Source organism: Elephas maximus, chromosome 12 (assembly GCF_024166365.1).
Source record: "Elephas maximus indicus isolate mEleMax1 chromosome 12, mEleMax1 primary haplotype, whole genome shotgun sequence".
Lineage (NCBI taxonomy): Eukaryota > Metazoa > Chordata > Mammalia > Proboscidea > Elephantidae > Elephas > Elephas maximus.
Genome location: NC_064830.1, coordinates 59,947,968 through 59,974,505, shown reverse-complemented (window position 1 = coordinate 59,974,505; position 26,538 = coordinate 59,947,968). Strand labels below are relative to the sequence as shown.

Below are 26,538 nucleotides of genomic sequence, written 5' to 3'. Positions count from 1 at the left end.
GGGTCAGGGGACAAAGGTCAGCCTGGTCCCTACCTGGCTGTGCTTTGCTTACTGGTTGTTGTCCTCTAGGGTCAAACGTCCTCATGCCTGAATATCCCCACCTCACCTGGGCCTCCCCTACTGAGATCCCGACAAGCAACCTCAGCTTGCATTCCTCAGTCCCCTTTTCTTCAAGTCTAACCCCCGCCCTTCTCTAATACAGAACCATATGGAGGATTCCCCCAACATTATGGCACTGGGTGCTCCCTACCCTGGTCAACTTCTGCCCATCACCTTCACCTGTGAAGGAATCCAAGCTCTGCTCTGTGGCCGCCTCCATCAGATTCCGCTGACCAGGACCTGGAACTGGTTGATAAAGGAGAGGCTGTTTCCTTTCTCCTGCCTCCAGTTTTCCTGTTTTGTTTATTAGAAAAGCAGTGCTTTCCCTGAAACCCTGTGACATGGGTCAGTTCCAACACAGAGTAGGCACTCAACAAATATGCATAGAAATTAGTCCTTGTGTGTGATTTCAATCTTACTGTTTTCTCATGCTTTAAAGATCACATTACATATGTTCAGGTTCTCATTTCTGGCCTAGCGCAGCAAAGACCCCAAGAGCAGAACTTGTCACAGTGGAAGGAGACTTGGGGTAGGGCCCCGGCAGGTTTGGTCCAGAAGAAGTGAACAGAGTCCCCAAGAATGTTCTTTTACCCTCTTTGCCTTTTTCATCTAGAGGACTGTTGGGGATGAAGCTTGGAACAGGCCAACAGAAGCTGGTGCTGGCCCTGTTGGGGACTGGACCCCAAGGGGACCAAGAGACTGAAGGCTGCATGTGGAGGCCCAGTGTGCAGAGAGTCTTGGTCCTGTGCCCTGGGAAGCACCCCTGTTCTGAAGTGTAAGGCACTGTTATACTTTCAAAAAACATATGTATAAGCAGTCATGATATGAACTTAGAAATAGAAATATGTCTACCTTTGTGAGGCTTTCTAACATTAACTATAAGCCATCAGAAACCTCCAAGTCATACTGAAACTATTCTCTGAGGTCACCATTTAGTGAAACAGCAGACTGCATCCAAAAATAGGACATTACCCATGAGCTTGGGGCTCCATTAAAAGACCATCTCTATGACACCAAAACATCAACAATTGCTCTAAAGTGAAGATGAGAAGAAAAGGGGCAGGGAAACTAGAATACTGGAAACAGAACAACCAGAACACAATTAAAGAGAATGTTGACACATTCTGAAAAATATTACTAATATCACTGAAGAGTGTGTGCAGAAATTGTCAAATGGGAACCTAATTAGCCATGTAAACTTTCACCAAAACCCAATAGATTATTATTTTTTTAAAAAGGAAACCTGTAAGTCATAAGAAAGTTGTTTAGAAAATTTCTCAACTCAGAAACCTAGAAGCCTGCGAAGTATTGCGGTGCAGTGAATTACTTAATACGGCCCTTCTAGCTATAGACTTTGTAATTCCTACCAAATGACTGCATCAGGACTGTGCAAATAATGTCCTAGTAGTCAACCAAGGGGATTGGACAAGTTGCTGCTAATGCAAATAAGGTGCATGGCACCCTTGTGCAGGTGGGACCATGCAAACAAGGTGTATGGCACCCTAATGAGGGGATTTGTCAGTTTTGCCATCCTGTTAAGCTTAAAAGAGCAGTGAATCTCATAGCAGAGAAGGGGACCTACTACCACCAAGAAATAAGAGCTAGGAGTGGAGCACATCCATTGGACCTGGTATCCCTGTGCTAAGACCTCCTAGACTCAGAAGACAAAAAGAGCTGTAACACCAGAGACAGTGATGAACAGTGAGAAGCAGCAGCAGAGAAATGACGGCAGCACAGGCAGCTGAACCAGGAGACTGGCAAGAGACATGGTGGTCTTCCCAGCCCACGGAGTGAGAAAGCTGAGCGCCTTTGGGCAGGTGGCTTCCTGGCAGAGTGGGATGTCTTCAGTTACTTGGCAAAGCTCGGTTAGCTGACCCAAAGAGCTAGAGAGCTGAGTACCTTTGGGCCAGGCTGAGGCTTACTAGTGGAGTGGGATGCCTCAGGGCACTTATCAGCAGAGCTAAATGAGCTTTGTAACACTTGCCTGAACCAGCAGGGCAGAGCCTGAGAGGCCAGAGAGGGGCCTGCCTATAGGCATGGCAGAGAAGAGGCTGTACTGATGGAAGAACTGTATCCTGAGCATTCCTGAACCTGAATTAAAACCTGTTACTTTGCTAATAAACCCCATAATCATGAGTATTGTCAGTGAGTTCGGTGTGGGCATTGCAATGAATTATCGAACTCAGCAGAGAAGTAGAGAGTGCCTTCGGAGGGATGGTTGGGCTGTTGATCTTGGTTCTCCTTCCCCCTCATGAAGTTAGAGGAGATCAGATGCCTCTGCCATGCCATTTTTACACCGCCCAAGGTTCCTATCTAATCTTTTGAGTTGCTCTCGTCAATACCATCCTTGTGTTGCTGTTGTTGTTAGGTGCCGTCGAGTTGGTTCCGACTTCTAGCAACCTTATGTGCCACAAAATGAAACAGTGCCCTGTCCTTCGCCATGCTCACAATCGTTGTTATGCTTAAGCCCATTGTTGCAGCCACTGTGTCAATCCATCTCATTGAGGGTCTTCCTCTTTTTCCCTTACCCTGTACTCTACCAAGCCTGATTGATGTCCTTCTCCAAGGACTGATCCCTCCTGATAACATGTCCAAAGTATGTAAGACGCAGTCTTGCTGACTTTGCTTCTAAGGAGCATTCTGGTTGTACTTCTTCCAAGACAGATTTGTTCATTCTTTTTGAAGTCCGTGGAATATTTAATATTCTTCACCAACTCCACAATTCAAAGGTGTCAATTCTTCTTTGGTCTTCCTTATTCATTGCCCAGCTTTCGCATGTATAAGATGCAGTTGAAAATACCATGGCTTGGGTCAGGCACACCTTAGTCTTCAAGGTGACATCTTTGCTTTTCAACGCTTTAAAGAGGTCTTTCGTAGCAGATTTACCCAATGCAATACGTCTCTTGATTTCTTGACTGCTGCTTCCACGGGTGTTGATTGTGGATCCAAGTAAAATGAAATCCTTGACAACTTCAGTTTTTCTCCGTTTATCATGATGTTGCTTACTGGTCCAGTTGTGGGAATTTTCATTTTCTTTATGTTGAGGTGTAACCCATACTGAAGGTGGTAGTCTTTGATCTTCATCAGTAAGTACTTTAAGTCCTCTTCACTTTCAGCAAGCAAGGTTGTGTCATCTGGATAATGGAAGTTGTTAATGAGTCTTCCTCCAATCCTGATGTCTTGTTTTTCTTCATACAGTCCAGCGTCTTGAATTATCTGTTCAGCATACAGACTGAACAAGTATTTCATATGCAAGTTCATATCAATTGCTCGTCATCCATGTAGGTAGTTCTTAAAGAGCATAATGCTCACGGTCAACCTTTTTTTTACCAGTTAAGCTAAACTATCGTTTGGTTTTAAGAAGACTTCAGGGAATAATTTTGGTTTAAGGTCACACAGGGCAGTTTTCAGAGGACCACGGTGTGCAGAAGCTGCTGGAGGCTGAAGCCTTTGACTCTGGGGCCTCTAGAACACCCCAAGTCCAGGTCTGGGGCAACTTTGTGTGTTTAGCTCATCTGTTCCTCCAGCAGGGTGGTACCCAGCAGGCTTGGGGAGGAGCTCAGGGTCCCAGGAGTCTCTCCCAGGCCCCCAGACCACCTAAAGGAACAGGATGGGGCTCAGGCATGGTTGGACCCACCCATAGACTGCACCCCACCGTCCTCAGAAGAACCCAAGGGCCATCATTTTTAGCAGGTCCCTGCCCCTGGAAGCCAGTGCCCAGAGTTGTCAGGCCCGTGAGGCTTCCTGGAGGAGGTGAAACTTGGACAGAGAGGGCAGTGAGGGAGGGGCAGCCTGGACAGGACCTAGCAGGAAGGCCTGAGGCCTCCTGAAGAGGCTCTGGTGGTGAGGGCTAGGGAGGGGTCAGTGTCTGACCCCAGGAGGTCCTGTCAGGTGATGCAGCTGCCCCCTTTCAGGCCAAGGCCACAGGAAGTGGAAACCTCGGGACCCCACCTCCTTCCAGGCCTGAGGATGGTTTTTCAGGCTTAGGTGGCCCATGGGGGCGAGGTGCTTAGTGGTGGAGGCCCCAGGAGAGCAAAGTTGAGTCTGAGAGATGGCCCAGGGCAAGACAACTCTGGGGAAGGACCCTCAGGGGTGTTGGGATTGGCAAAGGCCCTGAAAGACCCACTAAATACCCACTGCTGTCGAGTTGATTCTGACTCATAACAACCCTATGGGACAGAATAGAACTGCCCCATAGGGTTTCCAAGGAACGACTGGTGGATTCAAACTGTTGACCTTTTGGTTAGCAGCCAAACTCTTAACCACTGCGCCATTAGGGCTCCACTGAAAGACCCAGAATCCTGGAATTCAGAGCTTCAGTCTGGAAAAACACCTGTCACGTGGAAGGAGCTCAAGAAATGTGACTTTGGTGAATTTGTTTTATTTTGCTCTAAAGTTTACTCTTCTCATACCCAAATTTTAAGAGATACATAGGCTGTAAGCAAAATGTGAAAATGCCCATTTGCCTCCCACCAGAAACAATAAGCTGGATAAAGCTGTGGAATCCAAGGGCAAGTATGGAGACAGAGGGGGAGAGGGTGTGTGCAAAGGTCAGAGGTGAGAGTGTTGATGAGTCATCCCAGGAAGGTCCATTGTTGGGGGCGAGAGGTTGGAGAGGTGTAATGGATTGAATTGTGTCCCCCAAAAATATCTGTCGGCTTTGCTAGGTCATGATTCCCTTATGATTGTATGATTGTCTACCATTTTATTTTCTGATGTGATTTCCTTATGTGTTGTAAATCCTATCACTATGATGTAATAAGATGGATTAGTGCAAGTTATACTGATGAGGTTTACAACATTAGAGTGTCTTAAGCCAATCTCTTTTCTTTTTTTTTTTAAATTTTTATTGTGCTTAAAGTGAAAGTTTACAAACCAAGTCAGTCTCTCACACAAAATCCTGGTAGTGTAGTGGTTAAATGTTACGGCTGCTAACCAAAAGGTCAGCAGTTCAAATCCACCAGGCACTCCTTGGAAACTCTATGGGGCAGTTCTACTCTGTCCTATAGGGTCGCTATGAGTTGGAATCGACTCGATGGCACTGGGTTTGGTTTTTGGTTTTATATATTCCTAGTTGCTCTCTCTCTAATGAGACAGCACACTCCTTCCCTCCACTGTCTATTTTCATGTCCATTCGGCCAGCTTCTGACCCCTCTGCCTTCTCTTCTCCTCTCCAGACAAGAGCTGCCCACAGAGTCTCATGTGTCTACTTGATCCAAGAAGCTCACCCTCACCAGTATCATTTTCTATCCATAGTCCAGTCCAATCCCTGTCTGAAGAGTTGGCTTTGGAAATGGTTCTCGTCTTGGGCTAACAGAAGGTCTGGGGACCATGACCTCTGGGGTCCTTCTAGTCTCAGTCAGACCATTAAGTCTGGTCTTTTTATGAGAATTTGGGGTCTACATCCCACGACTGTCCTGCTCTTTCAAGGGTTCTCTGTTGTGTTACCTGTCAGGGCAGTCATCAGTTGTAGCTGGGCGCCATCTAGTTTTTCTGGTCTCAGGCTGATGTAGTCTCTGGTTTATGTGGCCCTTTCTGTCTCTTGGGCTCATAATTACCTTGTGTCTTTGGTGTTCTTCATTCTCCTTTGATCCAGGTGGATTGAGGCCAATAGATGCTCGCTAGTGTTTAAGATCCCAGACGCCAGTCTCCAAAGTGGGATGCAGAATGTTTTCTTAATAGATTTTATTATGCCGATTGACCTAGATGTCCCCTGAAACCATGCTCCCCAAGCCCCCGCCCCTGCTACGCTGGCCTTCAAAGTGTTCAGTTTATTCAGGAAACTTCTTTGCTTTTGGTTTAGTCCAGTTGTGCTGACCTCGCCTGTATTGAGTGTTGTCTTTCCCTTCACCTAAATTAATTCTTATCTACTATCTAATTACTGAAAACCCCTCTCCCTCCCTCCCTACTCTCATAACCATCAAAGAATATTTTCTTCTCTGTTTAAACTATTTCTCGAGTTCTTATAATAATGGTCTCATACAATATTTGTCGTTTTGCAACTGACTCATTTCACTCAGCATAATGCCTTCCAGATTCTTCCATGTTATGAAATGTTTCAGGGATTCATCATTGTTCTTTTTTTTTTGTTGTTGTACTTTAAGTGAAAGTTTACAAATCAAGTCAGTCTCACACACAAAAACCCATATACACCTTGCTACACACTCCCAATTACTCTCCCCCTAAAAAAAAAAAAAAATTTTTTTTTTTTTTAATGAGACAGTCTGCTCTCTCCCTCCACTCTCTTTTTATGTTCATTTCGCCAGCTTCTAACCCCCTCCACCCTCTCATCTCTCCTCCAGGCAGGAGAGGCCAACATAGTCTCAAGTGTCCACCTGATGCAAGAAGCTCACTCCTCACCAGCATCCCTCTCCAACCCATTGTCCAGTCCAATCTATGTCTGAAGAGTTGCCTTCGGGAATGGTTCCTGTCCTAGGCCAACAGAAGGTCTGGGGGCCATGACCACTGGGGTCCTTCTAGTCTCAGTCAGACCATTAAGTCTGGTCTTATGAGAATTTGGGGTCTGCATCCCACTGCTCTCCTGCTCCTTCAGGGGTTCTCTGTTGTGTTCCCTGTCAGGGTAGTCATCGGTTGTAGCCGGGCACCATCTAGTTCTTCTGGTCTCAGGATGATGTAGTCTATGGTTCATGTGGCCCTTTCTGTCTCTTGGGCTTGTAATTGCCTTGTGTCCTTGGTGTTCTTCATTCTCCTTTGATCCAGGTGGGTTGAGACCAATTGATGCATCTTAGATGGCTGCTTGCTAGCGTTTACGACCCCAGACGCCACTCTTCAAAGTGGGATGCAGAATGTTTTCTTAATAGGTTTTATTATGCCAATTGACTTAGATGTCCCCTGAAACCATGGTCCTCAGACCCCTGCCCCTGCTACACTGGCCTTTGAAGCATTCAGTTTATTCAGGAAACTGCTTTGCTTTTGGTTTAGTCCAATTGTGCTGACCTCCCCTGTATTGTGTGCTGTCTTTCCCTTCACCTAAAGTAGTTCTTATCTACTGTCTAATTAGTGAATGCACCTGTCCCACCCTCCCTCCCTCCGGCCTCTCATAACCACAAAAGAATGTGTTCTTCTCAGTTTAAACTATTTCTCAAGTTCTTATAATAGTGGTCTTACACAATATTTGTCCTTTTGCAACTGACTAATTTCACTCAGCATAATGCCTTCCAGGTTCCTCCATGTTATGAAATGTTTCACAGATTCCTCACTGTTCTTTATCGATGCGTAGTATTCCATTGTGTGAATATACCATAATTTATTTATCCATTCATCCATTGATGGGCACCTTGGTTGCTTCCATCTTTTTGCTATTGTAAACAGTGCTGCAATGAACATGGGTGTGCAAATATCTGTTCGTGTAAAGGCTCTTATTTCTCTAGGATATATTCCAAGGAGTGGGATTGCTGGATCATACGGTAGTTCTATTTCTAGTTTTTTAAGGAGGAGCCAAATCAATTTCCATAGTGGTTATATCATCTTACATTTCCACTAGCAGTGTATAGATGTTCCAGTCTCTCCACAACCTCTCCAACATTTATTATTTTGTGTTTTTTAAGCCAATCTCTTTTGAGATGAAAAAGAGAGAAGTGAGCAGAGAGACATGGGGACCTCATACTACCAAGAAAGCAGTGCCGGGAGCAGAACGTGTACTTTGGACCTAAGGTTCCTGTGTTGAGATGCTCCCAGACCAAGGGAAGATTGATGACAAGAAACTTCCTCCAGAGCTGACAGAGAGAGAAAGTCTTCCCCCGGAACTGACGCCCTGTATTTAGACTTGTAGCCTAAACGACAGTGAGAGAATAAATTTCTCTTTGTTAAAGCCATCCATTTGTGGTGTTTCTATTACAGCAGCACTAGATTACTAAGACAAAGAGGATTCTGGTCAGTACATTCTACAGGTCTTTTCCATTTCCTTCTGGAAGAGAAAGGGAGGAGACTATGGCAGGCTACAGAGTTCACAAGAGGTGGGGTGTGGAAGGTGGGGATGGGATGGGTAAGAGGCTGAAAAGCAGGGCCACCCACTCTTCTCCCAGTCTTGACCCGAGTATGCCTCCCCCACACCTCCCTCAGGGCTGGTACCCTGCCCAGCCTGGGACTCTCCAGGTGGTATCCAGGTGGCAGAGGCCTTCTCCTGACTTTTTTATATCAGTACACAGCAAACAACAACAGCGAAGATGCCCAAGGCCACCAAGAACTTTACAGGAATCCATAATCTTAGGTTGCAAGTCAGGAAGGGAAAAGCGTGAGACAGGGTGACCTTGCAACCATTGCTGACCCCACAGCATAGGGACTGGGAGGGTACCCTTGGCTCAAGCTGCCAGACAGAGACTGTGGCAGGGACCAGAGAATAGGAGAGGGGCCCTCGAGATGGTCCCATCACCCCTGGCTCTAAGTCAGACCCTGGCCTGCTCCTCCCTCTGCAGGGACTCCCTGGTGACCTCAGGGGTGACTTGGGCCATCCACAGGTCACCGAGGAGTATCCTGCCCACACTGGGCTGGCAGGAGGAACCAGGTGAACACCTGGGGGCACTGGAGTGGAACAGGCCGGTGGGAAGCACCCAGATACGTAAGCTGTGCACCCTGTAGGGGAGTTCGGGGGTGGGGTGTAGAAACCAGTTTCTCTCAGTCCCCAGTACTGCTCCCGTCAGGCCTGAGACCTCATAGCAGAGGGATGGAGGTTAAGGGATCCCTGGGTTCTCTGAGAGCTCTAGGCCTAAGCCAAGGTACCACGTCTTAGGTTTCTTGGGGGCTCAGCCCAGGGGGCAGCAGTGGGGATCCTGCCCCAGGAAGATGGCTCCTTAGACTTCCTGTGTCCACCCAGTCAGCTGGGAAACCCATGCAGGCCCTGCTCCTGTCTTCAGGGCTGGTGGCTGGCCAGGGCTGATTGAGACAGGAAGTCCTGGTTCCTACCACCATGAAGCTGAAAACGAACTTGTGCCTGACTCCATCTTCTCAGAGTAAGGAGCTCACCCTGCAAGGAGGAAATCCCATCTCAACCTCCCTCTCATACTTTTTGTTCTGGGACCCCAGGGTTCCCCATCCCAAGAGCACAGGCAGTTTCCACATAAAAAGCCCAGGTCTAGGGAGGCCTGGCCTGGGCCTGGAGCCTAGTGTGGACTGGTCAGGATCCCAGGGGGCTGAAATGAGAGCGGTTGAAATGTACCATTTCTGAGGCAGCCAAGGACTGAGTTTGGCAGAGGGAGAAAGTAGCCCTTGGGCTGGCTTTCCATGGCTGCCTCAGAGAAGGAGCATAACCCTTAGCCCCAAACAGCAGGGGCAGTGACAAGAGACGGCAGGGAGTGGGGTCAGAGGCCCCCCACAATACCCTCCTTCCCTGAAAAAAAAAAAAAAAAACCTTCCCTGAGGTGCTTGAAAAGAGAAAGGTGAACTTGTTGTGTAGGCCCAGCATTAGGTCTGCTCCTTGTGTCCAATCCCCCAACCCAGGGTCTGAAAGCCCACACCCAACTCATATAATCCCTAGAGGGGCCATCTGGGGCAGAGACCTTGCCCCTAGGAGCCCAGTGCCCAGCTGTCGGTTCTCTGAGGCTTCCTGGAGGAGGGGGGACTTGGGCAAGGAGTGAGGGAGGGACAGCATGGGGAGAGACTAGTGCGGGGGCCTGGGGCCTCCTGGGGACAGGGTTCTGGAGGGGTGAGCAAAGCGGGGAGTCCAGGTTTCCAGCGTGTAAAAATGGCATGGGGGCATTGTCTGACCTCCTCTAACTTCACAAAGTGGAAGGAGAATCAATATCAACAGCCCAAGTTTGAGTCCTCTGAGGTGGTTGTCAGACATACCTCCTTTCACCAGCCTTTTCTACCAAATCTGACACCAACCAACCCTCCTACAGCATTTCCTACTTGTCTGCAGGGCACAGGCCAGGGCAGAGCAGGGGTCAAGGGCTGAGAGAGGCAGCCTGTCCTCAGGGGGCCAAGAGGATACTGTCCTCAGGGGACTAAGAGGATCTGCAAGAACTGTCTCACACTTAAGAAGGGAGACTTTGCATGCATGCAGAGAAGTAGAGAGTGCCTTGGGAGGGATGGCTGGTGTAAGCATTGTTAAAATTTGGAGGGTGGAGGTATGCCTGACCTCTACTTCATAGGAATCGGCCTTGGGCTGATGTTGATCTTGATTCTCCTCCCCTGTTAGAGAACCTCTGATGTCACTGCACCATTTTTACAGAAAGATGCATAGTAGGTGCTCAATAAAAGCATGATCAGAGAAATTTTCTCTATTGTTCAAAAATTTACATAAACCCAAACAGCCAGCAAACACATGAAAAAGATGCTCATGATCTTTAGCCATTAAAAAAAACCAAAAACTTATTGCCATCGAGTTAATTCTGACTCATAATGACAGAGTAGAACTGCTCCGTAGGGTTTCCAAGGAGAGTCTGGTAGATTCGAAGTGCCAGCCTTTTGGTTAGCAGATGTGCTCTTAACTACTGAGCTACCAGAGTTCCATTAGCTATCAGAGAGATGCAAATCAAAACTGTAATGAAGTACCACCTCACTCCGACAAAATGAAAAAAAAAACAGGAAATGACAGATGTTGTCAAGGATGTGGGGAGACTAGAACCCTTATCCATTGCTGATGGGACTATAAAATGGTACGACCACTATGGAGAATGGTATGACCCTTGCTAAAAAAAACTAGAAATAGAGCTACCTTATGGTTTTTACGGTCCAGCAATACCACTCCTAGAAATATACCCTAGAGACCTAAAAGTAGTGACACGAACAGACATATACACATCTATGTTCATTGCAGCTTTATTCACAATAGCAAAAAAACCCAGAAACAACCAAAGTGCCCATCAAGAGACGAATGGATAAGCAAATTGTGGAACATGCATGCAACGGAATACTATACAACCACAAAGAACAATGATGAGTCTATGAAACATGAATGGACCTGAAAGTATAATCCTAAGTGAGATAAGTCAAGCATATAAAGACAAATTTTTTTTAAATAATTTTTATTGTGCTTTAATTTTTTTTTAAGTGAAAGTTTACAAATCAAATCAGTCTGTCACATGTAAGCTTATATACACCTTACTACATACTCCCATTTACTCTCCCCCTAATGAGTCAGCCCCCTCCCTTCTTCCAGTCTCTCCTTTCATGACCCTTTTGCCAGTTTCTAACCCTCTCTATCCTCCCATCTCCCCTCCGGACAGGAGATGCCAATACAGTCTCAAATGTCCACCTGATACAAGTAGCTCACTCTTCATCAGCATCTCTCTCCAGCCCATTGTCCAGTCCCTTCCATGTCTGATGAGTAGTATAAAGACAAATTTTGTATGAGCCCTCTTTTATGAGAAGACAAGAACAGATAAACAGAGAGAGAGCAATGTTCATTGGTGGTTACCAGGGAGAAGAGGGGGGAGGGAAAAGTTCACTTTAGAATGTGTTGTTGTTAGTTGCTGTCAAGTTGACTCAGACTCATAGTGACTCTATGTACAACAGAATGAAACACTGCCTGGTCCTGCACCATTCTCACAATCATTGTTATGCTTGAGCCCATTTTTGCAGTCACTATGTTAATCCGTCTTGTTGAGAGTCTTGCTCTTTTTCACTGACCCTCCACTTCACCGAGTTTGATGTCCTTCTTCAGGGACTGATCTCTCCTGACAACTTGTCCAAAGTATGCGAGAAGTAGACTCGCCATCCTTGCTTCTAAGGAACATTCTGATCGTACTTCTCCCGAGACAGATTTGTTCGTGTTTTGGGTAGTCCATGGTATATTCAATATTCTTCTACAACACCATAATTCAAAGGTCAATTCTTCCTCAGTCTTCTTTATTCATTGTCCAGCTTTCGCATGCATAGGAGGCGAATGAAAACACTGTGGCTTGGGTCAGGCGCAGCTTAGTCCTCAAGGTGACATCTTTGCTTTTTAACACTTCTAAGAAATCTTTTTCAGCAGATTTGCCCAATGCCATCCATCTTTTGATTTCTTCACTGCTGCTTCCATGGGTGTTGATAGTGGATCCAAGTAAAAAGAAACCCTTGACAACTTCAATCTTTTCTCCGTTTTTCATAATGTCTCCTATTGGTCCAGTTGTAAGGCTTGTTATTTTTGGTGATGTGAAAAGCGACACCGATGCGGTTGTAGTGAGCATAGCACAACCAAAGTAAAAATGTCTGAGCACATATGGACAGGTGTAGACACAAAGAGAATGTTGACAAACTGTGATAAATGTAACTAACGTCAATGAAAAAAAAAAATCATTAACATGGGGCACTCCACCCATTCACAGACAACGTAAGACAGTTTCTCTATTTGACAAAAAAAAAGCTTTATTTATAAAGAAATTTTATGCTCATTTAAAATAAAATCAGTTGTGATAAAAAAAATTTACTTACCTCAAGCTGAAATTTTAAAGCATGTAGGAAAGTGAACAGGCCCTGTAGGGGAATGATGGGAGATGATTCCTGTCAACATCATGCTGTCTTCTTTTCCTTTTTGGTCTAGAACCCTCTGGTGCCGGCTGGTCTCCTGGTTCTGCTACACCATTTCTCAGCCTCACTTGCCCCAGCTTCTCACCTTCTGGCACCTTCTCCAGTGCTAGAGCATTCTGTCTCTGTCTCACTCTGTCTCTGGCAGATGCCTACTCTGGCAACAACAGCTCTCTGTCTCTCTCTGGCAGATACAGACTCCAGCAACAACAGCCCTCTCTCTCCCTCTCTCTCTCCGGCAGATGCAGGCTTCAGGGACAACAGCTCTCTCTCTCTCTCTCTCTCTCTCTCTCTCTCTCTCTCTGGCTGGCAGATGGAGCTTCTGGCAACAGCTCTCCGTCTGTCTCTCTCTCTGCCGGATGCAGGTTCCTGCAGCAACCAGAGCAACATCCTCAACCAGCACACATGCAGCAGGACATACTGCAGACCCTGTAGCCAGGGCGTCCAGGACTATGGTACCAAAATTCTGGGTGGGGGAAGAAGGAGTAGGGTGAGCACAGTGACCCTGTGCCAACACTCACAGGGATGAGGGCCAGGAGGGGAAGCGAGGTCAATGTTCCAGGCAGACACTGGGGCAGGAACTAGAGAAAAGGACAGGGACCCTGGAGGTAGCCCCATTCTGCCAGGCTCTGAGCCAGACCCAGGCCCTCTTCTCCCTCTGCAGGGACTGGCTGGTGACCTAGGGCAGTGACTTGGTGCTCTGAGCCTTGCCTGTTCTCAGGTCAATAGGATGGCATCCCTGCTCTGCTGGGGCTGGTGAGAGGAACCAGGGGGAGCCATGGGGAACCAGAGAAAGGCTGACCTCTGGCAGGAAGGACCCACTGGTGTGAACTGTGCCCTCTGCAGGGGGGCTTGAGACTAGGGGTCCGGGTCTCTGTGCATCCCAGAGCACAGCTCCTGCTAGGCCTGGGAAACCCGAGTTGGGGGCGGGGGAAGGGTGGAGCTGAAGGTCCCATGGTGCCCCTGAGAGCTCCAGGCCCATAGCTCCCCCATCTCAGGGTTCCAGGGGTCTGAGCCCAGGAGAAACAAGGGGGTGCCCACCCCAGGTGACAAGGCATCTTTAGATTTCCTGCACCCACACAGTCAACTGGGGGATTGTTGCAGGCTCCTGCTCCTGTCCCCAGTGCTCGTGGCAGGGCATTGCCAGGGCCTGGCTGACAGAAAAGGGAAGTCTTGACTCTCACCAGGGAGCTAGCGGAAATTCCACTTGGCACTGGCATCTTCTCAGAGTAACGAGCTCACCCCTGCTGGGAGGAAACCCCAAGTCATATTCCTTCCTGCACTCTTCATCCTAGGACCCCCAGGGTTCCCCCCACTCCCAGGGAACAGGCAGGCTCTATATCAAAGGCCTGATTATGGGGAGGCCTGGCCTGGGCCTGGAGCCGAGTGTGGACTGGTCAGGAGCCCAGGGAGCTGCCCCAGCCGTTCTCTTGAGTCTCCCCAGAGCCTCCTCCTGGCCCCAGGTTAGGGTTGCTCTGCAGATGGGGGCAAGTACACAAACCCCACTTTGGGAGCGTATGCTGGGTGGAGGCACTGTGACTCCCTGGCTCCCCGAGGCCTGCTCAGTCATCCCCAGGCCATGAACCCCAGGGACAATCCATAAACTGCTTCCCACAGGCCCTGCCCACGACTCGACCTCACCTCTTGTCCTCTGCTTCTGGTTGGTTCCAGAGGGCACCTAGTCCCCACCTTGCTGTACTTTGCCCCCTGGCTGTCATCCTCTAGGAGCAAAGGTCCTGCCCTTCACCCTCTTCAAGCCACAGCTCTCCCTGGGCCCCTCCTGAATCCCTGAAGGGCTGATGGGACTGTGATGGCTGCCCCTGGTGTCAGCTCCTGATGCCTCCTCACCCCGCAGGGCTTCTGTCACCTGAAGTGCAATGGGAAAAGTTGGCCTCCTCCTTACCCCCACCCCTCCTTCCCATCCTGTTCCTCTGCCCTCCAGCTGCCCCTCCTGCATACAAATTTGCACCCCAGGCTCAGCCCAGGCTCTTCTCTCTGCCTCACTGGCTCAGGAGAGGGTACTCTCATAAGTCCTCTGGGGCCTGGTCCCCTTCTTGTCTCCTCTGGCTCCCCAAGCCCTTGACCTCCCCCATCTCGCCGTGCCTGGCAGGGCCCTGAGGTAGCCGCCCCACTCCTGAGAACCTCCCCATTCAAGCCAAGAAGCAGGATAGAGGGGACTGTGCTGGGGCTGGAGACAGCACAGGGGGCTGGGCCACCCAGGGAAGTGCTGGGGGTGAGAGGGAGTGGCTCTGACCCTGGGCTCCCTCTCTGTTCCTTCCCTCCCCTCCTCCACAGCCCACCTCAAGTCACACACCCTTTCCTCCTGGTGCCCCTTCCAGAAGGGAGGTCTGATTCCTCCTGCCTCAATGTCACCACCTCAGCTGGGCCTCTCCTGCTGAGACCCCAACAACCAGCCTCAATCTTTATCCCTCAGCCCCTATTCTGCGAGGCAGCCCCGCTGCCCCTCTCCAATACAGAACCATCTGGGGATTTCCCAGACATTTCTGTGACGGGTGCTCCCGCCTGTCCCCCTCCCCTCACCTGGGAAGGAATCTAAGCTCCCCTCAGTGGAAGTCTCCCTCAGACTGCTGACCAGGGCCCAGGATGGGGCTTTAAAGGAGTGGCCGGTTCCTTTCTCCTCCCTCCTGTTTTCTGCTTTTTGCTCAGAACGCAGAGGTTTCCCTGAAACAACATGACATGGGTCAGTTACAACCTTTGCCTGAGGCTACTATCTGGTTGCATTTGATTTCATTTAAATTTTCACCTGCTCTGTAATGAGATTTGGGCAAATCTGCTGCAAAAGACCTCTCTCAAGTGTTGAAAAGCAAAGATGCCACTTTAAGGGCTAAGGTGCTCCAGACCCTTAGTCCTCAATTGTATTTTCAATTGCCTCATATGAAAAAAAAAGAAATGCGAAGGGTGGACAATAAATAAAGAAGACTGAAGAAGAATTGATGCCTTTGAATTATGGTGTTGGCAAAGAATATTGAATATACCATGGACTGCCAGAAGAACAAACAAATCTGTCTTGGAAGAAGTACAGCCAGAATGCTCCTTAGAAGCAAGGACGGTGAGAATTCATCTCAGGTACTTTGCACATGTTATCAGGAGGGACCAGTCCCTGGAGAAGGACATCATGCTTGGTAAAGTAGAGGATCAGAGAAAAAGAGGAAGACCCTTATTGAGATGGACTGGCACAGTGGCTGCAACGATGGGCTCAAGCATAATAAAGATGCTGAGGATTGTACAGGACCAAGCAATGTTTTGTTCTGTTGTATATAGGGTCGCTATGAGTTGGAACCAACTCAATGGCACCTAACAACAATTGAAATCAAATCGCTTTAAATGCACCTTTTCTGAGATGGTCAAGGACTGGTTTAAGGGGAGGGAGAGAAGCAGCTGTGGGCTGGCTTTCCAAGCACTGCCTTAGAGAAGGAGTGGAGCAGTCAGCCCCAAACAGCAGGGGCAGGCCAGGAGAGCGGGGAGTGGGCTTAGAGACCCCCAAATTGAAAGGGGCAGCGTGAGAAAGAGATTGTAGGGGCCTAGAGTCCTGGGTGTTGTAGCATTGTTTCAACGTGGCTTGCATAGTTAGCTTTTGCATACCCCGGTGATTTTGTGATTTGTGGTTTGTTTCCTCCCTTTCCTCTCCCTTCTTCAATGATTTCATGAAGTTTAAAATTAACCTATGTTCCTCTTGGAGAAGCAGAAGAGCCATCGATAAGATCTGGGACAAGACAACTAGACAACGGGGGCCCATCTTGTGATTGAAACCAGGATGGCATCAGAGGAGCTCTAAGAATACACACAGAAGGTCAACATGCCTCCTCAAAGGAGAACTGCCAATCTCCAGATTCTTCAAGCTTAAACCCTAACCCTATAAAACCCTCTGGTTGGTCTCTGAGAGACAGACAGATTTTGGAGGAGCCCCTTTCCTTCTGTCTCTTGCATACCGGTATACAATAAAGCCCTCTTGCTACTTACCTCACCCCGTCTCAGTATCGGCTTTGCAGCAGGTGGCTTGAATCCATGTTTTGTGGTAACAAAATGTCCTTGTTCCTCTGAGGTGCTTGAAAAGAGGACCATGAGTTTGTTGTATAGACACAGCATTAGGTCCAGACCCCTGTGTCCAATGCCCCACCCCAGGGTCTGAAAGCCTACACACCACTTATAATCCCTAGAGCTTCCCCTGGGGGCCCAGTGCCCAGAGCTGTCAGGCCTGAGAGGCTTCCTGGAGGAGGAGGGACTCTGTGGGGAGGGCAATGAGGGAGGGGCAGCCTGGGGTAGGGCTTGTGGGAGAGGCTGAGACTTCCTGAGCTCAGGTCCTGGTGGGAAGGATTAGGGAGGGGCCAACATCTGCCTTCCCAAGGGCCAGGCGAGAGGTTCCACAGTCCCCTTGTGCTGGCTGAAGAAAAGAGCCCTTAAAAGATTACCATCTAGAAGTTGGGTAAACAGGAACCACACCCTGTCGACATGAGATAAGGTTGAAACAACCAGTGAATTATTTTCTCCTTCTTAGTGTTTTTCTAGTCCCTTCCCACTTTTTTTTTTTTTTTCCCACTTTACGGGCTCCCACATGCGCAGAAGAACAAAGTGTGAGCGCTGTTTAACCTTCCTTAGACCTCCGAAGATGGCGATGTAGTGCCAAAGATCAGTGCACTTGCACTATATCCCATAATAAGTGATGCCAAGAGCTGCCAGAAGACTCCATCTTGAATAACAGCGGGTTACATCTTGGATTCCAGATGTGTCCGCAACCTAATTAACATGCACCGCCATTCTGAGAAGCACCCACCCCTTGAAAGAAGCTTACTAAATATTCATCACTCTATTGCCTCCACCAAACTCATATAAGCCCTAGCCTTGCTTCCCTTTTCAAGTCAACCTTTTGGAGAGGCTTAGTACCCTGCTGACTCCTTTTGCTTGACTCAAGCAAAATAAAGCTTGCTGAAGATAAAGTTTGTCTTCCACATGTATTCTGAACTCAGGAAAAGACAAGGACCCTTTGTGTCAGATTGGCAATTGGTAACACCGTCCAGGCCAAGGGCATCAGGAAGGGAGAGCCTCAGAGACCCCACCTGGTCTTTAGGCTTGAGGCTGGTTTCCAGGCTGAGGGGGTCAGAGCCTGTGACACCCTGGGGGATGGAGACCCAGGAGAGCAAAGGGGGTGTGAGAGATGGCCCAGGGCCAGGCAGCGCTGGCAAGGACCCGGTAAGGGCGAGGTGTTGAATTTGGGGAGGTGACTTGGCCCTAAAAAGCATGGGATGGCCTCCTTCTCCCCGAACCAGGTGGACACAGGGGCACCAGAGTACGACTGACCGGCCAGAAGTGCCCATAGGTGTTAGTTGCGCACCCCATGAGGGGCACCAGGCCAGGGGCAAGGCGCCTGGGAGTCTGTGAGTCCCCTGAGCCCTGCTGCGCCAGTTCCAGAAACCCAGATAGGGGATGGAGGCTGAGGGTCCCACAGCCTTGAGAGGGGAAGTGTGACTGCCGTCGTTTTTTTTTTGGAGATTAATTATAGTTTAAGAAGCAGGGTGTGGTGTCAATGGACAAGGGCCAGGTGGCTTTGCCGGGAGGGAGAAAATTATTTCACTGTCAATGTTTAGACTATTTCAGAAAAGTAAAACTCCAGAAGGGTTGTGAGGTTTCTTTCCTAATGTGGAAAGTCCCCAATAGGGCTTCTCATCCATCAGATCCTGGGGTGGGCTCTGACCCTCCAGATAAGGCTTGGGGACATTGAAGTTATGGGACAACTGGGGTGACATTTGGAAAAGCAACATTGCTCCATTCCTCATGCCTCCCCGGAGTAGGGTCTTAGACATAACCAATATGGACCCTGCTTGCGATGGACTCTGGGTTTGAACGACAGTGACTGACTGGACTGTAACCCCATCCATAATTAGACATAGCCAGACTCCCCTCTGTTCCCTCTCCCCCCACCCAAACACTTCAGCTATAGATGAACAGCCTTTAAGTGCAAATCAAGCCATCAATTAGGAAACGCCTCAGGGCCACCCCCCTGAGATTTTCAGACTTTGCTTTCCCTCCCTTCCCCTGCGGGGCCACATTCTTTTCCCCCTTTGTAATTCGCCCACTCTTTGAGTATAAAAGTTTCACACCAAAAAGCCAAACCCACTGCTGTCAGGTCGGTTCAGACTCCTAGAGATCTTGTAGGACAGAGTAGAACTGCCCCATAGGGTTTCCAAGGCTGTAAATCTTTACGGATGCAGACTGCCACATCTTTCTCCCCATGGAGTGGCTGGTGGGTTCAAACCACTGACCTTTTGGTTAGCAGAGTTAGCAGCCCTGGTGGAGCAGTGGTTAAGAGCTCGGCTGTTAACCAAAGGGTTGTGAGTTCAAACCCACCAACTGCTCCTTGGGAACATCATGGGGCAGTTCTACTCTGTCCTAGAGGGTCACTATGAGTAGGAATTGTGACTCTAATACTCCCCAACATGTTTTCTCCTTTTCAAAATGGGTAACTTGAGAGCTTGACATAACTAACGCCGTGATGAACCTGTGCACTTTTTCTCCTTCCTCTGCCTTCTCCTCCTTCACATACCTTTATTAATGACTTCGTTTTGATCTAATACTAATAACTTTGTTCTTTGCTTTGATCTGATGTAAATAACTTTGTTTTGTTCTGTCCAATCACCTGTGACTTACCACCCCGACACCCTGCAGGGAAATTAGAGCCCAGGTGTCTGACGTGTATATCTTTAGCGTGATAAGATGTCCCATATGAATCTCTTTAGTCTGATAGAGTCACTATCTTGTAATGAATAAGTCCTCTGGCCATGCCATCTGCAGGCTACGAAGCCACTCCTAACCGTTCTAAAAATTCTATATAAGCTCCAACGGCGTAGTGGTACCTCCAGTTGCTAACCATGAAGGTCGGCAGTTCGATTCCGCCAGGAGCTCCCGGGAAACTCTATGCAGCGGTTTTACTCTGTCCTGTAGGGTCGCTATGAGTCGGAATTGACTCGACGCCTCTAGGCTAGGTTAGGAAGCTCCAATGTAAAATTGTTCTTTGTGACTCCATGTATGCATCTCCTGAATAAACTTTCTCACTCTTTCTGACTTGGAGTATGTTTCATTGGCTCGACTGCTCCAGGGCACGGACCCTAGTCGGGCAACAGGAATCACTCGACGGCAATGTGTGGAGGTACCATTTCGCACCAATGAGACTGGCACAGACTCAGTACTCTGGGGCAGTAGGACACAGGTGTGTGGTGGGGGTGGGTGAACAAGTCCCTAGTCATGTAAATGCATTCCCGCTCTCACCCAGCAGGCCCCTTTCCGGGCAGGGTGGCTCCAGACAGGGCGACCCCTCTGGTGGAGAAACGCCAGAGAGGAAAGCAGTGGTTTCTGTCTCAATACACTTGAAGTCTAGAAGGCACCAACCCGGGAGGCGACCTGGGGGTGGGCGTGTAAGGTGGAGACCGGCACTCATGCCAGACTCTTCTCTACAGTTTTTGTCTTTGAGCCGTGTAAACTCATTTCCTATCCCAACGCTTTCCAATTCACAAAACAGAGAGACAGGTCTGTCTCCACAGTGGCCTTTGCCTGGCATGGGGGGGTGGGGACAGCTCTCAGCCAAGGCCCCTGCTAAGCACCTGCTGGAGGGGCCTTCACACTGCAGAGGCCTCTGGACGTCCCATGATGGTGGGAGTCAGTCCACTGGCCTTGAGAGAAGCTGGCAGGGGGTGTGGGTGAGGGGCCAGGATGGTGGAGGGCGTGGGTCCCGGAGGAGGATGTCAGCCCTCAGCTGACCCGGAGGGCCCTGGAGCTCCCGGGCAAACCTCAGGTTTGGGGACTTCCATCCGTCAACCTGCCATGGGGGAGGGGAAGTCTCCCATTTCCAGGGATCACCCAGAAGACAAGGCTGAGTCCCTGCATGGTGACTGTGTCTTTTCCACCTCTGATCTCAGGCCACCCCCTGTGGCTGATCTTTTTTTCCGTTTGCTCCCCTCTCCCTCAAGGCTGAACCCCCACTGGGAGAGTAAACAGGTGGGCAGGTCTCGTTCTAGAACACCTGCTAGGCACAGATCCAGGACCCGATCGCCAGTACAGCAGAGGACTCGCAGTAGATGGCCAGGTGTAATTCTGGTTATGGAAAGTCCCCATCTCCAGGCTGGTGTAGGATCACATTTACCTGTGCGCTGAGACCCCTGCATGGGGCTGGCCAGGCAGTGCCCTCTTGCAGTGTCTACTTGCCCTGGCGAGCTTCTACCCTGGACTCATATCCCAAAGGTCCCCCTGCCCCTGGTAGACCCACAGCGTGTGGTCCCTAGCCCATCACACACTGAGCTGCGTGCGAGGAGGCTCTGCTCCTGGTGCTGGGGGTGCCTTTATGTCCACAAGGGCAGCTGTGCCTAGTCCACACAGCTGTAGGTAGGGATTTGTCCACTGGGACCATGAGCTCTGACTCAGACAAGCCAAATAAAGAAATCTTGCCAATGGAGAGCTAAACCTGCTGCTTTCTCACTCCTAAAAGTAAGAACTGAAATGCATTGATGGAAACATTAGGCCACGCACTGCATCAAATGCTTTCCATGCCCAAGAGAAGCAGAGCCCGATCCTGGAACCTGGAACCAAATCCAGGTCTTCAAAGAGGGTTTCGACAGCCTTGCAGCATGGGCCAGAGGAGGTGGGGGTCAGCTGCTGCGTAGCTGGAGCAGCAAAGCCAGCAGGATGCCTGGACTCGACTGGACCAATCCATAGATTTCATGTCTTCATGTATGTATCCATCTCTCTCTCTCTGTATCTCTGTCTACCTACCCAACTATCTCTGTATCTGTCTCCCTCTGTATCTACCTACTTACCTATCTCTGTATCTATCTATCTCTATATCTATCTCTGTAACTATCATCTCTGTAGCTCTCTATCTACCTATCTATCTAGGAGCCCTAATGGCGCAACCATTAAGCACTTGGACATTAATGGAAAGGTTGTTGGTTCAAATCCACCCGGTGGCTCTGAAGAAGAAAGACCTGGCAATCTTCTTCCACAAAGAAGCCTAGAAAACCCTCCGGGCAGTTCTACTCTGTCTCATGGGATCTCCATGAGTCTAAAGTCAACTGGACAGCACCTAACATCTATCTATTTATCTTCTTCCTTTATTTCCTCCCTCCTTCCCTGTTCGCCCGCCTCTCATTGATGAGGATGCAGCCTCACACTCACTGGCACCTCGGACGAGGGGGCTGAGGCATCAGCCTTTGCAGCTCTTCTTATTGCCGCGCTTTGCAGCCTGGGGAGATCCTTCTCCAGACATGCCCCCTCTGCTTACACTCCCTTCCCCGCCTTGCACATACCATGATTGGCTTATAGCCTTGTGCATGGTCTGTCTTCCCTCTGTCACTTGTCAGCTCTAGGAATGGGGGTGTCTCCGCCCACCATTACCCCGGGTAGGGGGTGGTGCACTGGCAACTCTGCGTCTCATCCTTCCCGGGGCCTTATTTAGGCGCCGCTACGGCCTAAGCTCCACCAGGGGGCGCCTAGCCGGCACCAGACCAGGCCGCGGCCGGCATGCGCCGCTGCAGAGAGCAGGCCGCGGCAGTTGAGCCGGCTCGGGCTCGTGACTCCTAGGACCCGGGGCGGGCCCCGGAAAAGAGGCCGTAAGAAGGCCCAGTTCTGGAGCGCCCCAACGAGGGCTTTGGATCTTATCCTGAAGGTATTTGGGAGAGTTTGAAGCATTTCAGAAGTTGGCATTTTAGAAATACTACTCTGACACGGACAGACGTGAAATGTGACCAGTGGCTGCCTTTGGGGTGGGGCTGTCTGTGTTTTTCTTATCTGTATTTTCTAAGGTTTTCTACAATGAATATGGTTTATCTGTATGTATTAGCAAGGAGCACTGGTGGCGCAGTGGTTGAGTACTTGACCGCTAACCGAAGGTCCAGTGCTTGGAACCCACCAGCGCCTCCGTAGGAGAAAGATGTGGCAGTCTGCTTCTGTAAAGACTACAGCCTTGGAAATCCTATGGGGCAGTTCTCCTCTGTCCTATAGGCGCGCTGTGATTCAGAATCAACTCGAACACTGGTTTAGTATGTATTAGCTTACTAGGGGTGCTTAACGAAGTGCCACTAACTGGGTGGCTTAACCCATCAGGACTGAGTTCTCTGTGTGAGACAAAACCCAAAACCAAACCCGTTGCTGTCCAGTCAATTCTGACTCGTAGTGACCCTATAGGACAGGATAGAACTGCCATATAGGGTTTCCAAGGAGCGCCTGGTGGATTCTAACTGCAGACCTTTTTGGTTAGCAGCTGAACTCTTAACCACTACACCACCAGGGGTTTCCAATATTTTATTTTAATTTCTTTCTTTGCTGCATGGCACATCACTGTGGACCTCTACTACCAAAACTGAATATTAAAAACTGCCAATCACGAGGATGAGAAGGCAAGAGGGGACAGGAAAGCTGGTAATGGGGAACCCAAGGTCATGAAGGGACAGTGGTGACAAGCATGGGGTTGGCAACCAATGTCACAAAACAATATGTGTATTGTTTAATGAGAAACTAGTTTGCTCTGTAAACCTTCATTTAAAATACAAAAAAAAAAAAAAGTTAAAAAACAAAAAAATAATACTGCCCATCAGGAGGCTTCCAGGAGCCTCTTTTCATTCCCAAGGCCCACATAGGGCCCAGTCCTGGTGGGTGTCAGTACAAGTCTGCCCAGGCGAAGCTCCACCCCTGGATCCAGGGCTGGGCACCCACCCAGGCTGTCGGACAAGGAGAAGGACGATGCTGGGATTTCAGGTGGCACAGAGAATGCATGTGCAAAGAATCTGAAGAGATGGCGAGATGAGACTCAGCCTCCCTGCCTGCGCAGAGACCGTGGGGACCTGCTTCTGAGTCTCCCCAACAGCAAGGAGATTTGTTTTTCATTGTCTGTCAGGGAAGCATGTGTCTGCTGACACTGGGGCATGCCCTTCATGTTGAACCCCTTCCTAGTGCCAGGTACTGCACTAGGTGCCAGGGCACTGACCAAGACAAAGACGCAGACTTGCCCTCGAGGAGCTCATAGGCAATGGGACAGGCAAATAATCCTGACCATAGGGGAGGCAAGGTCCATGGTGGTTCAAACCCACTCTGCAGTGCCACAGAAGAAAAGCCTGGTGATCTGCTTCCTAAAGATTGCAGCCAGAAAACCCTATGTCTATTTCCCAGTTCTGTCCTCCAAAAGGTCTAGAAGCAATGACACCCATAGCAATAAATGCCCAGATCTCAGTTTCTAAATACATTCTCTAGTGACTTAGTTATCTGGTTCTGCTATAAGAGGAATACCACACGTGGTAGCTTTAACAAATGGAAATTTATTTTTGCACAGTTTAGGAGGCTAGAAGTCCATATTCAGGGCACTGGCTCTAGGGGAAGAGACTCTCTCTCTTGGCTGTGGGGGAAGGTTCTTGTCTCTTTTCAGCTGCTGTTTCTTGGTTTCTTGGTGATCTTCATATGGTGTGGCATCTATCTTCCCCCATCTCTGCTTGCTTCTCTGTGCCTGATCCGCTAGGTTTATATCTCAAAGCTGATTGGCTTAAAACACACCCTACACTGACACAGCCTCATAAACATAATAAAGAAAACCCTATTTCCAAATGGCGTTACATCTAAATTATAGGGGTTATAACTTAAAATACGCTTTGGGGGGACACAATTCAATCCATAACAACTAGATACTTAAAAAAAAATATTTTATTGTGTTTTCAGTGAAAGTTTATACAGCAAATTAGGTTCCCATTTGACAATTTCTACACAAATTGTTCAGTGACATTGGTTACATTTTCACAATGTGTCAACATTCTCTTTAATTGCTTTCCGGTCATTCCATTTCCAGTGCTCTAGTTTCCCTGCCCCCTTATCTTCTTATCTTTGCTGTACAGTAAATGTTGGCCTTTGGTCTCATATAGGTGTGTTTTTGTTTTTTAAATTGTGCTTTAGGTGAAAGTTTATACGGCAAATTAGTTTCTCATTAAACAATGCACATACTGTTTTCTGACATTGGTTGCCAACCCTGTGACGAGTCAACACTCTCCCCTTCTTGGCCTTGGGTTCCCCATTTCCATTCATCCAGCTTTCCTGTCCCCTCCTGCCTTTTCTCGTCCTTGCCCCTGGGCTGGTGTGCCATTTAGTTTCACATTATGGTTGAACTACGTGTGTTACTGTTTGTTTTATAGGCCTGTCTAATCTTTGGCTGAAGGGTGAACCTCAGGAATGACTTCAATACTGAGTTAAAAGGGTATCCGGGGGCTAGATGTGTTTTTTTAGATACTTTTATTTTTCAGTTTTACAGCAGAAAAACCTGACTGACCCCTTCTGAGCCAAATAATCAAAGCTAGCATCAGCAGTTGCCTCTTGATAGGATGCACTGAGAAGAAGGAAGCTTCACGTCTCTGCTCTTCCTGCCCAAAGTACACAACCTGAATCTAATCAGGAGGAAACATCAGACCAACGCAAACTGAGGGGCATTCTAGAAAACAAATGGCCTGTATTCTTCAAAAACTGGCAGTGTCTCGAATTACAAAAGCAGCAGCACATACTGTTCCAAATTAAAAGGAGTCTAGGGACATGGCCTCAAACACAGCAAGGACTGTGAGGGTGACACAGGACCAGGCAGTGTTTCCTTCTGTTGTACCTATGGTCGCTATGATATGAATCGGAAACGACTCCACAGCACCTAATAACAACAAGGGAGTCCCTGGATGGTACAAACAGTTAACACAGCTGCTCACTGAAAGACTGGAGGTTCAAGTCCACCCGGAGGTACCTCAAAAGGAAGGCCTGGAGATCCACTTCCAAAAAATTGGCCATTGAAAACTATGGAGCACAGTTCTACTCTTGACACGGAGTTGCTGTGAGTCGGAGTTGACATAAAGGCAACTGCTAGTGATGGTGACTGGGAGACATAACAACTAAATGCAATGCTTGCATGATCTTGGATTTTCTTTTTCTATAGCAGATGTTATTAGAACAATTGAGGACATCTCAATAAGGTCTATAGATTAGATAGTAATACTGCCTCTAGGTTATTTTCTTGATTTTGATCATTGTACTGTGGATATATAAGGGAATTCATTATTTTCTCTGTAGAGAAGGATAATAACACCTACCCCACTGTACTGTTATGAGCATTAACTGAGCTGATTCACATACAGAACCCAGCACAAAATACTCAATAAATATAGCGAATATCACTGGGAATTCCATTATAGGCAAGAGGATCTCACTGGGGATGGTGAGGGGTTAAAAAAAAAATCCACCTCCACCCTTAGAAATACCAGCTCAAGCCCAGAAAGACAAAGGTACTTGGTCATACTTACCAAGAAGTGTGTCCAGCTCACGGAAGCAACGTGCAAAGGTGCCCAAAATCAAGGAGGCAAGATTAAAACAATTCCCTGGACACTGTAAGCTGAAGTTATAGGTTGTACACCAAATGGAAAGTCTCCCTGTTCTAGTGTCAGAGATGAGTATATCTTTCTGTGGGCAAGTTAAAAAAAGAAATCTTAATAATATCAAGGGTAAGTCCTGAAACTCAAATTGACAACAGTTTATTAAGCAGCTATTATGTGCTAGGTCCTCACAATCCTCACAATTGTGAGGAAGGCACAGGACCAGGCAGTGTTTCATTCTGTGTACACAGGCTTGCTGAGTTGGAACTGACTCTAGTTGGAAAGAACTCGATGGCACCTAATAACAGTGAGCTAGGTTAGGTTCCTGGGTGGTGCAAATTATTTTTGATCAGCTGCTAACCAAAAGATTGGCGATTGGAACCCACCCAGTAGTGCCATGGAAGAAAGGCCTGGTGATCTGCTTCTATAAAGATTACAGCCAAGAAAACTCTATGGAGCAGTTGTGACACGTGCGGTTGCCATGAGTTGGGATCAAGCCCATGGGCAAAGGTTTGGGTTTTATGTGCTAGGTCCTGTTGAGGATGCAAAGACACCAGACATAACCAGGACAGCTACATATAGA

At 48.5% G+C, this 26,538-nt stretch overlaps 1 long non-coding RNA gene across 1 annotated transcript; it reads right to left on the bottom strand.

Annotated features, from left to right (window-relative positions):
* Positions 1-11,225: 11,225 nt before the first annotated feature.
* Positions 11,226-16,773, bottom strand: LOC126086831 (uncharacterized). The gene is made up of 6 exons (XR_007519604.1): positions 16,549-16,773; positions 15,109-15,249; positions 14,209-14,434; positions 13,752-13,811; positions 12,475-12,516; positions 11,226-12,252 (listed from the first exon to the last, which is right to left on the bottom strand). It is a non-coding gene; the product is annotated as an uncharacterized LOC126086831 (long non-coding RNA).
* Between the last annotated feature and the right edge of the window lie 9,765 nt (positions 16,774-26,538).